The sequence below is a fragment of the Enhydra lutris genome, unplaced genomic scaffold, assembly GCF_002288905.1.
Source record: "Enhydra lutris kenyoni isolate GAN:26980312 unplaced genomic scaffold, ASM228890v2 scaffoldscaffold46, whole genome shotgun sequence".
Classification (NCBI taxonomy): domain Eukaryota; kingdom Metazoa; phylum Chordata; class Mammalia; order Carnivora; family Mustelidae; genus Enhydra; species Enhydra lutris.
In genome coordinates, this window is record NW_019154130.1 from 13,451,659 (window position 1) to 13,464,449 (window position 12,791).

Consider the following 12,791-nt stretch of genomic DNA (forward strand, 5'->3'; position numbering starts at 1 on the left):
GTTCTCCTCAAGGATTTTGATGGATTCCTGTCTCACATTGAGGTCTTTCACCCATTTTGAGTCTATTTTTATGCGTAGTGTAAGGAAATGGTCCAGTTTCATTCTTCTGCATGTGGCTGTCCAATTTTTGCAACACCGTTTGTTGAAGAGGCTGTCTTTTTTTCCATTGGACATTCTTTCCTGCTTTGTCAAAGATTAGTTGACCGTAGAGTCGAGAGTCCATTTCTGGGCTCTCTATTCTGTTCCATTGATCTATGTGTCTGTTTTTGTGCTAGTACCATACTGTCTTAATGATTACAGCTTTGTAATGGAGCTTGAATTCTGGAATTGTGATGCCGCCAACTTTGGTTTTCTTTTTCAACATCCCTCTGGCTATTTGGGGTCTTTTCTGGTTCCATATAAATTTAGGATTATTTGTTCCATTTCTTTGAAAAAAGTTGATGGTATTTTGATAGGGATTGCATTAAATATGTAGACTGCTCTACATAGCATAGAGAGATTTTCAAGTGAATGGAGGGGTGCCACTTAGACACACTTTGGATGTGGGGGGGTCATGAGCAAGGGAAATATCTCTTAAGTTTCTGCCTTGGGAAGTTGGGTGGATAGATGGTGGTGGTGTTCTGTGTGATGGTGAACCCAGCTACTATGAACAATCATTAGAGAAATAAAACATAGGATCAAAGAATTTCTTCAGTGAAAATTAAGGGGCACCTGGGTGGCTCAGTTGGTTAAACAGCTGCCTTCAGCTCAGGTCCTGATCCCAGGGTCCTGGGATCGAGCCCCTGCTCAGCAGAGAGCCTGCTTCTCCATGTCCCTTTGTCTGCTACTCTGCCTACTTGTACTCTATCTCTCTGTCAAATAAATAAAATCTTAAAGAAAATTAAATAAATTCAGCCAAATCTAGTTTATACTTCCTTTTATATTTAAACTAGAATGAGCTGCTCAATTTTTTTTGGCCAAAATATTCTCTTGATATTCTGAATTACTCCTCCCTGGTTGTGTGCTTTTTCCCTCACTGTCATAGGGAAAGTATAGTCCTACCACATGACCATTTTTTTACTGTATACAAAAGCAAGATAAATAGATTAAAATATTATTGCATTTCATTGTTTCTAAAATAAACATTAAATAGCATTGTGCCATCTCAGAAGTTGGGGTGCTTCTGGGAATCGGTGGCATCTTACAATCACTGCCGGCTAGACAGACATCTTTTATGTGGTTGTCGTTGTCTTCAGTATTTGCACACTTGGTTCTTATTCCTCTTAGCCCGAATGGATCACTTGGCTCCAGAATGCTTTAGTCATCCAACCATTAAGGACCACTGAAGGAAGGACTATAAATTCTGGTTGTCGTCTAAAAACCTTCTGCTATTTCTGGTAAAAAAAAAAAAAAAACCAAACTTCTAACATCCAACTTTGCAGGCTGGGGTCATCAGCTTGGAGGAAAACTCTGGAGACAATAGTGGGACCAAGAGTTGGACACTTAGCTAACTGAACCACCCAGACACCCCCAGAAGAATTGGATTCTGAACACACAAGAGTTTTAGAAATGCCCTACCAGGGGTGCCTGAGTGGCTCAGTGGTTTAGGCCTCTGCCTTCAGCTCAGGTCATGATCTCAGGGTCTTGAGATCGAGTCCCTCATTGGGCTCTCTGCTCAGTGGGGAGACTGCTTCCCTCTCTCTCTGCCTACTTGTGATCTCTGTCTCTCTGTCAAATAAATAAAATCTTTTTTTTAAAAAAATGCCCTACCAATTTCTTTTCCTTATATTTTCCCTTTTTTATAGTGTATAAGAATAACATGTGATAAAAGTCTGAATAAATAAATCTAAAATAGCTCTTGAAGTAGGTATGAAATAAAAATTATAAGTGATAAGAAAGCTTTGTGCCCTAGTTCACTTGGTGGTGTTTTTTCTTTCTTAGGGCTACATAAAATAGTGGTGAGTCAAGGATGAGTCTCGCAAATAAAATGCCGACTGATAGAAGTCATAAACAAAAGAATATATAATGTATGATACTACCTACATAAAGTTAAAAAAAAACAGGAAAAAGTGAGATATAGGGTTATAAGTCAAGGCAGTTGTTACCTTTGAGAAGACAGAGGGAACATAACGGGGGAGGGGCTGCCAGGGTCCTCTGAAAGGCTGGCGTCATTCTACTTCTTGACCCAGCTGGCGGTCACACAGGTGCTTGCTTTGTGATTATTCATTGAGCTATGCATTTATGTCTAAACACTTTACTCTGTATGCTATGCTTCAATTAAATTTTTAAATATGGTTTCTTATAATTGCTAGCATCTTGGATTTGATGAAATACAGAAATATGTGTGTGTGTTTAGTATTTTCTCTTTTTCCTAGTATATATGCTTTTTTAATTAGTCAGAGGCATCTATCTCACCCTGGCAAGAATTAGGGTGGCTATAGCAGGAACATAACACTTTTTTTTTTTTTTTTTTTTTTTTTTTTGGTTTATGAAATAGGCTTTTGATAGTCCAAAGGGAAGGGAGGAGCAGGGCACAGAGTTTATGCCATCACTGCTCATGTGACATAGACTAGAGAATGAACTGCCAAAAATGCATGCTGTCCACCAGAGATGAGAGTCACTATGTTGAAGGGACGTGGACATGGCAGTGGGCATGGAAGAGGCCCTGAGGAGAGGATTACACCTGGCAGAAACCATGTATACCAGAGTTGAAGTCACAAAAAAGATACAGCCAAGCACTCTCTGTGACCAGTGCCAGGATTGGTATATAAAAGCCTGGAAGGAGTTATGTTGTTATTCCTAGGTCCTTGTATCACATGCATTTAAAAAATTATCCTTCTCTGTATTTTTGAAATCTTCCACAATTCACGTAGATGATGTTTGTATTAAGAAAAAAGTTAGTTTTAATTAAACAAGGATCTCCGCACAGCCCCCCCTCCGCCCCATCTCCACCATGTGTATGGTCCTGGTGCCTAGTGGTGCCTGTGGATGTTCTTACCATCCAGAGAATGTATTTATAGAATCTTAAATCCTCTACTCTGCATGCAGCATTCTCAACACTGAAGGCAGGGCAGGCACCCGAAGCTTCCAGGTGAGAGAGCTATATGTAGACCTATCATTCTGAATGGTCCAAGCCTTCAGTTGCCCATACTCCCACTTGGTGCCTTTTGTCTTCAGCAGCCTAAGCACAGAACTTTGGACAGATGCAATCTGTTGGAGGCAAACATGAATTTGGTTTAAAATGCTTCTTTTTCGCCAGTGGCAGCAACTTTTCTTTCAACTGCTACCCAGTGGAGCATATCACCGTATGGCACCCAACTCCATCCCTCTGTGAGTGCCCTGAGGACACGTAGATGTATAGAAAAATAAAACCTAGTTCATGCCCTCGGGGAGTTAGTCTCCTAAAGGAAGCAGATTATATACATCTAGTCAAAACACAGTGTGATGATTATTATGGCAACGGAGTGGAGGGAACATATTTTTTCTCCCTCCACTCCCATCTTCCTGTGGCATATACCAAGGAGATAGATATCTTTGAGTATAATAATGACTAGAGGATGGGATAATGGAGAATGTTAATCTTGGCAGTGTGATAGATCTGATTACTTTTTGATAATCCACTGTGAGGGAGGCCAGGCTGAGTACAGCCAAAGGATCTGTGCCCCTTCCTCATGCCACAATCTCCAACCCAACAGAGGAACAAAAGGAGAATGCAAATGGCTGAAAAATTGCCCTGGAAACTAAGCATAGGAAGTTTGAGCAATGACTCGAATAAGCTAAGGGTCTGGGAGGGAAGGGAAGTAGAGAATGAGGGTTCAAGGGGAGGAGGCTTCCAAATTAGTAATTCCTCATGAGGGACCATTCCTTGGGAGGGGTGGGAAATCTTTGGACCTACTGGAGTAGCTTGTAGGCTTTAGCAGAGTGTTATAACAGAATAAGAAACAATTTCAAAATCTGTATTGTCTTTGGAGTCTATAGGGATTAGAATATACCATCCAAATCCCAATAAGGTACTGTTACCATCTTTTGGATTTCATATGGGGGAATTGATGGGCTATGCATACTTATTTATGGACTTTATAACTACATCCTTCTGGATAAAGAACAAAATTATAGTGCTATAGTGGGTATTTTTCTCTTGCTGTATTTCAACATAGAGATTAAGCATTTACCATGGTCAAGGTGCTGTCCTAGGTGCTGGCAGTGAAGCTGGGAAAACAAATCTCTGGGCTCTTGGAGCTTTATACTTTGTGAGGGAGACATAATCTTATGGCAGCACAAAGGAGAAAGTGATTATTAGTGTCTGAGAAAGGAGGGGACAGCAAGGCTTTCCACCTGGTAAACATTTGAGCTAGAACTTGGAGGATGAGGAAGGCCTTGCCATGGGAGAAGGTGGCAGAAGACACGGTGAGGGCAAAGGCTTAAAGAGGTGTTGTCAGGTGTGTCTGGAGACTCTGGTGGTTGAGCATGGGCAGACCTGAAGAGACCAATAATTGGTCACACATGGGCCGAATTGGTCCACCAGTCATGTTTGGTTGGGTGAGCACAGATTTTTCAAAATCTGTATTTAAATGTCTTTAGAGGAGCTTTACTACCTCCTCTTTCAGTCCCTACCTCTTCCTTGTTGTACTCATACCTGGGCCTCTGTCCCATGTCTCTCACATACATTAAATACACAGGAATTTGGGTTTGCAAGTCATTGGCTGAAATTATTTTTTTAAATTAAAATTTAAAAATTAAGTATAACCTAAATACAGCAAAAAGCACAAATCATAAGCACATGTGGCATAATGAGTGTTCGTGACCGGAACATATCCATGTGACCCGGATGAAGAGATGAATCATTGCAAATGTTCGTCAATATCCACCATCACCCCTTTTGGTCACTACCATCCCCAAGGGTATCTGTCTACTCCCTGTCTTCTAACTGAGTATTTTGCTTGTTTTTGAACTTTATGTATATTGAATCCTACGCTAGTCTCGTTGTGTCTGGGTTATTTCACTCAACATTTGTCATATTTGTCCACATTGCTGCCTGTAGTTTCTTCATTCTCGTTACCACACTCCACTGTATGATCATACCCCAACATATTAATCCATTCTATCCATTCTAGCATTGATGGGCACCTCAGTAGTTTCCAGTTTGGGGCCATTGTGAATAGTGATGCAATGAACCTTTCTATCCATGTCTTTTAGTGAACATATGAGTGTAGTTCTCCCAAACATATACCTAGGAATGGGATTTCTAGGTTGTCGTGTATGTATATATTTAATATTAGTAGACACCACCAGATAGGTTTTCAAAGTACTTGCACAAATTTACATTTCCACCATCAGTGGATGAGAGCTTCGGCTCCTCCACATTTTTGCCTTGGCTAGAGGCTCAGTTGCATTGTGGAGAACGGAGAGACACAAAACTGGAGATATTGGCAGCAATAAGATGTTGCAAGATTAGAGCGTTCATTATTTATTCAGTCACACTTTCAGCAATTTGATGAATATTTGCTACATGTCCGATGCTTTAGTAGACTCGGGCTACATCTCTAAAGGGAGGGACAGAATTCCGGTCCTCATGGAGTTTATCGTCTATTGGGAAAAGAAGCATCCACTGTCAGAATTGTAGTACCAATTCCAAGCCCTTATTTTTTAGTTTCCACTCCATGTCTGGCCTGTGGATGGACTTTCTTTAGGCTCTGTACAATTTCAGGCCATGTCTGCTGGGCCCCAGTTAACTCGATTAGCTTCCCTGGGGATTATTGATTGCTTGGACATCTAAATGCATTCAGATTCTAAAACTCCAGTGTCACTTCTGGAGGTCAGTTAGTGTGGGGACTGGATCTTCACAGCTTGGAAATGATCCTGGCTTTCTGATTCATCGTCTGCTTTTTTCTTGCTGTGAGTGGTTGTAAAAGATGAGGTCTGCACCTCGGCCACGGCAGAGTCCTCATTAAATCTGCCCTTCTCCTTGATTAACCAAACCATTATCTTCCATAGGAACTTCTATTCCTTCACACACCTCACTTCCATAATTGGAAGTTGTAAAAGCCTCTCCTTAACTTGAATCACTGTGTCCTCCCTCTTCTGAGGCCAAATGTCAGTTTTCTCATGATACCCAGGCATGAAAAATAATGATCCCATTGGCAGGAGGGTAGATCAGACAGCAAAGATTTCCCTGGTGAAGAGGTTGTCTATATTGCTTCAAAGTGATTATCGGGGTGGGGGGGCACCTTGGTGGCTCAGTTGGCTAAGCATTCAACTCTTAATTTTGGTTCAGCTCATAATCTCAGGGTTGTGAGATCGAGCCCCATGTTGTGCTCCGTGCTGAGCACAGAGCCTGCTTAAGATGGTCTCTCTCTCTTCCCCTTCCTCTGCCCCTCCCCTGCTCATGCTCTCTTTCCCTCTCTCAAAAATAAACAAACAAACAAAAAAAACAAGAAAGTGATTGTTGGAACAGGACCAAACTGGGAAGGATACAGGGCATCATGCATTGTGGGTCTGGGGCAAATTTGGCTCCACAGTTATTCCCCCCCAATTTATTGAGTAACAGCCTTGTGGCAAGCATTTGTGCTGCACACTGACAACATACTGATGAGCATCTCATGGTCTCTGCCCTTGCAAAGCTCTGTCCAGTGAGGAAGACAGATATGTCAACCCAAAAATACAATGCAGTGTATAAATACTACCAATGGAGGAGTTAAGCATGCTGGGATTGCAAGGAGGGGACTGTAAGGAGGAGGCATCTCCCTACCCTGTGGTAGAAGGAAGGCTTCCTGGAAGAAGCATCACTAGACTGAGACCCGAGGGAGCTACGGGATTGGGGAAAAGTGAAGGAGAATATTTTAAGGAAGGGAAACAGTACGTGCAAAGACCTGAAAGGAAGAGGACGTGATGAATTTGAGGGACAGAAATGAGTGCAGTCTAACTGGGTAGGTTGTAGAAGGTAAAGTGAGGCAAGGTCATGCTTTAGAGGTGGGCCATTTTAAGCCAGAGGGAGAAATTTGGACTTTTTCTTATAACAGAGAGGGAAGTAGGATGGGCTTTCAAGCAGAGGGAGTGACATGTTTAATTTTGTACTTTAGGGAGATCACTCTAATTGGAGTTTGGCAAAAGGATGGTTCTGTGACAGTTGAGTGGTTGAGAAGAGGGGTCAGAGCTGTCTTGTATGGCAGAAAAACCCTTTTCAGATCATTCTTGGGTAACAGTTTGGTGCTTTAGCAGATACTCTGGGTGCCCCTCCGTATGCTAGTGATACCTTTTATGCTTACTCTGCCCAAGGTTCCCAAAGGGCAGCACAATGACTCTGCATAATGGCTTTCTCTGGTAGCTGGAGCCCCATGACCTTGTGTCCAGGCTCCATAGTCTTAGCTCTCAACCAGTGACTGATGGGAGCTGGTAGAGAAATACCCCAGCTCTCTTGCTGTCCTGGGTGGAATGATCTGATTGCCCACAGTGGTAACCTCTTCAATAACGTACCGTTTATTGACTTCTTTCCTTTCATTATCTCATTTACTCCACTCCCCCTCCTGTACTGGACACTGTGATACAACATGTAGATGTCCCTTCATTGAAGGACTTGTTGCCCCAGCTGCCAGGAGTGCAGTTGGCAGATGACCTTCAACTGTCAGTCCCTTTAGAGATCATTTGCTGCAGACAGCTGCCTTGTGCAGGGACACACCTCGTTCTGGGAAAGCCCACAATTAATGACTGATTGGTGTGCGGTTATAAAGGCTTAGTCATCCTAGCCAAGTTTTGGACCACTCATAAGGGTCGTTCGAGCTTCAGAGCTCTCTGTAGGGTTGGCTCAGGTGTTGCTGGGCTTGCCTGCTGGCTCTCCTCTTCCTGCTTCCCGTCCCTGCTTCCTTTCCCTTCCTTTTATAGGTGTGGATTCTGCCTGCTAACTCCATCTCAGAGTCCACTTTCTGGGGAACTCAGCCAGTGACGCCTGCTTTCCTGGGATTACCCCTCAGACTCCTTGAATCATTGCCTTTCTGCCTTTTTTCCTGGGAGAACCAAACCCAAGACAATACTAGATCTTGCTTAACAAAGTTGGCTTGGTCTGAGTTCCATGGTAGAAGGGAAAAGACAAGAAAGCCCAGCAGCTTTGGAAGATAATGATTCAGGACAAGGGGTATTTCTTTGGACAGTAACACAAACCCCGTATCAACTATTTTCCCCTAGACTTGGTTGTTGGAATCTCTAACCATTCATACTTAAATAAATCTCTTCGCATTTTCTCTAAAGTACACTAAAGTATGTAGAGTTGCTCCTGCGGGAAGCTATCATGCTTTATTTTGTAGTGTCTACCCTTATAACTCTCATTTAGGGCCTCGTCTTTGAATCCATGTGTGTTTTCTCTGTCCACAGCTTTGTAATCTAGCGTATCTGGAGAGTCACCAACTTCTTGGACCCCAGTGTCGCCTACTCTGGGACAAGGCTACTGCGGCAACTCTTGATGGCCCACTGTGTATCCCCCTTGGTCCGCCTGGACTCACCTTCAGCTGGTGACAGTTTCCACCTGCATCTCCCTTTTTTGCCCAAGGGCTTTCTCTGCTACCAGGGAGAACAGTGTCAGATCTAACAGCCTCGGCGAAACCCTCAGCTACCAAGGCAGGAAAATCATCGAATAAATGGCCCAGCCTCCTCGTCCTCTAATGAGACCATTTACAGGTGTGTTCCACATGATTTCTCATAAGACTTCTTTTTTTCTTCTTTTAAAGATTTTATTTACTTATTTGAGAGAGAGAGCATGAACAGGGAGAAGGGCAGAGGAGAGGGACAAGCAGACACCCCATTAAGCGGGGAGCCTGAGGCAGAGCTCGATCCCAGGACCCCAAGATCATGACCTTAGCTAAAGTCAGACGCTTAACCAACTGAGCCATCCAGGTGCCCCTCATCTCTATTTTTTAGTTGATCAACCCTAAATGTACCTTCCAAATTTAGTGAAAACTTACCCTGCTTCCTTTTTTGTGGTAGAATGTGGTAAGTAAACAGAAAAAAAAAAAAAAAAAACTTTATCTTATTTACATAGGAAAAAAAGGAAGAAGACTGTCTCTCTAAGTCCTTCTCTGAGTCAGAAGTCCAGTCTTTGGACTGGACATGTGGGCCCATGAAAACCTGCTTCTGCCCACAGACCCATTTTCCAGTCCAGGGGAGGAGAATCGGGTTTTGGAGTTTATGCCTTGTCTTGCTCCTATTGACAGGGAGGTGTCTGGCCATGACTGAGTTTGGAAAGAAGTTCTTGCAGAAAATCATCGGCTTTTCTTCTCCTGTGCACTTTGTGGGGCTGCTTTTTCATTCCACGTCACAAATTGGGGAAGGCCCATCTGCCTGTGTGATTAATGAACCCTCTCTGCAGAAGCAGCAGAGATAAATGTCCTCTAGGAACCCGGCAAAGAGAAATGAAGAAATAGGATGGCTAATTTTCAGCCATTATTTTGGAGTCTGAACTCCTTCCCCGCATCAATTTAGCTATTATTTCAAAAACTAATTAATCTTCACTCAGGCAGCTCCAAGGGACCCGTGTTTAGATAATTAACAACCCATGGATTATGAAAAGTCTCACTTGCAAATTTGGCTACAGCATTTGGGTAGAAGAACACTTTTAGTATTATTCCATTTAAACCCTCTTCCATCCATCCTTCATTTCCTGACAATTAAGAGCAAATAATTAACCATGATGGATTTTGCTTGCCTACTTGCTACTCAAATAATGTTCTCCCTTCCTTTTTGTGCTTAAACCACCTCCATCTGAGCCTTTTTGACCAGCTTTGTAGATAATTGCGTTGAACCAGGTAACGGTAGGCTTCATTCGCAATTAACACGCATCAAGAATGTTTGGATTTCGCCTTGGTGGGGAGTGGGAGGAAATTCCCAGGGCTCCATCAGAGAGGAAGCTTGTAATTTCTCCTTGGCCCCCCAAAGACTACAGCTTTCAGGTATAACTCTTTTTGTAAAATGTTTTCTCTGCCAAGGGTGAAGGAATTTAAGGTTAGACATTAGGGATGATTTGGGGACTGAAAAGGTTGAGACACCCTAGAACAAGTTACCAAAAGAGATGTTAGTTTCTATGAAATTTCAAAATCCACCCCCTCCCAGAAGTGTTGTTCATTCAATAAACCAGGTGCCTACCTTGTGCCAGGCACTACAGAAATTTCTGGGAACAGTGGCAAGGAAATAAAATCCTGTTTTATGAAATGTATAGTCTAGGGAAGAGGTCAGACATTAATGAAATGATCCCCCAAATTTAAATAAGACTACATCTGGAGAAAAAGAATAATATGAAAGCATTTAATTGGAGGGTGTAATTTACAGTGGGAATGGTGTAATAGGTTGGAAAGGCTTCCCTGAGCAAGGTGCATTTGAGCTGAGATATGAACCATGAGTAGATATAAAGTCTTGCAGGAAGAGCATTGTTTCCAGAGAGAATAGCATGTACAAAACCTCTGAAGTTCTGAAAGCACTTGATGGACAGAAATTTGAAGAAACAAATATCAGATGGATTGGGAATATATTTTATTTTTATAAGTAATGGATATATGTTTTCATTAACATATAAAGTATTATTTGCTTCAGGGGTACAGGTCTGTGAATCATCAGTCTTACACAATTCCCAGCACTCACCACACCATACCACATACCCCACCCAGTGTCCATAGCCCAGCCACCCTATCCCTCCCTTGCCCTCCATCCCCCAGCAACCCTAATTTGTTTCCTGAGATTAAGAGGCTCTTACGGTTTGTCTCCCTCCTTGGTCCCATCTTGTTTCATTTTTTCCCTCCCTACCCCCCCACAACTCCCTGCCCTGCCTCTCAAATGCCTCATATCAGAGAGATCATATGATAATTGTCTTTCTTTGGTTGGCTTATTTCACTTAGCATAACACCCTCTAGTTCTGTCCATGTCATTGCAAATGGCGGGATTTCACTTTTTAATGGCTGCATAGTATTCCATTGTGCGTAGGTGTATATATATATCTCACGTTTTCTTTATCCATTCATTTGTTGTTGGACATCTAGGCTCTTTCCATAGTTTGGCTATTGTGGACATTGCTGCTATAAACATTCGGGTGCACGTGCCCCTTTGGATCACTACATTTGTATCTTTAGGGTAAATACCCAGTAGTGCCATTGCTGGGTCACAGGGTAGCTCTATTTTCAACTTTTTGAGGAACCTCCTTGCTGTTTTCCAGAGTGGCTGCACCAGCTTGCATTCCCACCAACAGTGTAGGAGGGTTCCCCTTTCTCTGCATCCTTGCCAACATCTGTTATTTCCTGACTGGTTAATTTTAGCCATTCTGACTGGTGTGAAGTGGTATCTCACTGTGGTTTTGATTCGTATTTCCTGGGTGCCAAGTGATGTTGAGGACTTTTTCATGTGTCTGTTGGCCATCTGGATGTCTTCTTTGCAGAAATGTCTGTTCACGTCTTCTGCCCATTTCTTGATTGGATTCTTTGTTCTTTGGGTGTTGAGTTTGTTAAGTTCTTTATAGATTTGGGATACTAGTCCTTTATCTGATAGGTCGTTTGCAAATATCTTCTCCCATTCTGTCGGTTGTCTTGGTTTTGTTGACTGTTTCCTTTGCTGTGCAAAAGCTTTTGATTTTGATGAAGTCCTAATAGTTCATTTTTGCCCTTGCTTCCCTTGCCTTTGGTGATGTTTCTAGGAAGAAGTTGCTGTGGCTGAGGTCAAAGAGATTGCTGCCTGTGTTTTCCTCAAGGATTTTGATGGATTCCTGTCTCACATTGAGATCTTTCAACAATGTTGAGTCTATTTTTGTGTGTGGTGTAAGGAAATGGTCCAGTTTCATTCTTCTGCGTGTGGCTGTCCAATTTTTGCAACACCGTTTGTTGAAGAGACTGTCTTTTTTTCCATTGGACATTCTTTCCTGCTTTGTCAAAAATTAGTTGACCATAGAGTTGAGGGTCCATTTCTGGGCTCCCTATTTTGTTCCATTGATCTATGTGTCTGTTTTTGTGCCAGTACCATATTGTCTTGATGATTTCAGCTTTGTAATGGAGCTTGAATTCTGGAATTGTGATACTGCCAACTTTGGTTTTCTTTTTCAACATTCCTCTGGCTATTTGGGGTCTTTTCTGGTTCTATATAAATTTAGGATTATTTGTTCCATTTCTTTGAAAAAAGTTGATGGTATTTTCATAGCGATTGCTTTAAATGTATAGATTGCTTTAGGTAGCGTAGACATTTTTACAATATTTGTTCTGCCAATCCATGAGCATGGAAAGTTTTTCCATTTCTTTGTGTCTTCCTCAATTTCTTTCATGAGGACTTTATAGTTTTCTGAATACAGATTCTTTGTGTCTTTGGTTAGGTTTATTCCTAGGTATCTTATGGCTTTGGGTGCAATCATAAATGGGATTGACTCCTTAATTTCTCTTCCTTCTATCTTGCTGTTGGTGTATAGAAATGCAACTGATTTCTGTGCATTGATATTATATCCTGACACTTTACTGAATTCCTGTATGAGCTGCAGCAGTTTTGGAGTGGAGTCTTTTGGGTTTTCCACATAAAGTATCCTATCATCTGCAGAGAGTGAGAGTTTGACTTCTTCTTTGCTGATTCAGATGCCTTTTATTTCTTTTTGTTGCCTGATTGCTGAGGCTAGGACTTCTAGTACTATGTTGAATAGCAGTGGTGATATTGGACAGCCCTGCTGTGTTCCTGAACTTAGGGGACAAACTTTCAGTTTTTCCCCTTTGAGAATGATATTCACTGTGAGTTTTTCATAGATGGTTTTGATGATTTTGAGGTATGTACCCTCTATCCCTACCCTGTGAAGAGTTTTGATCAAGAAA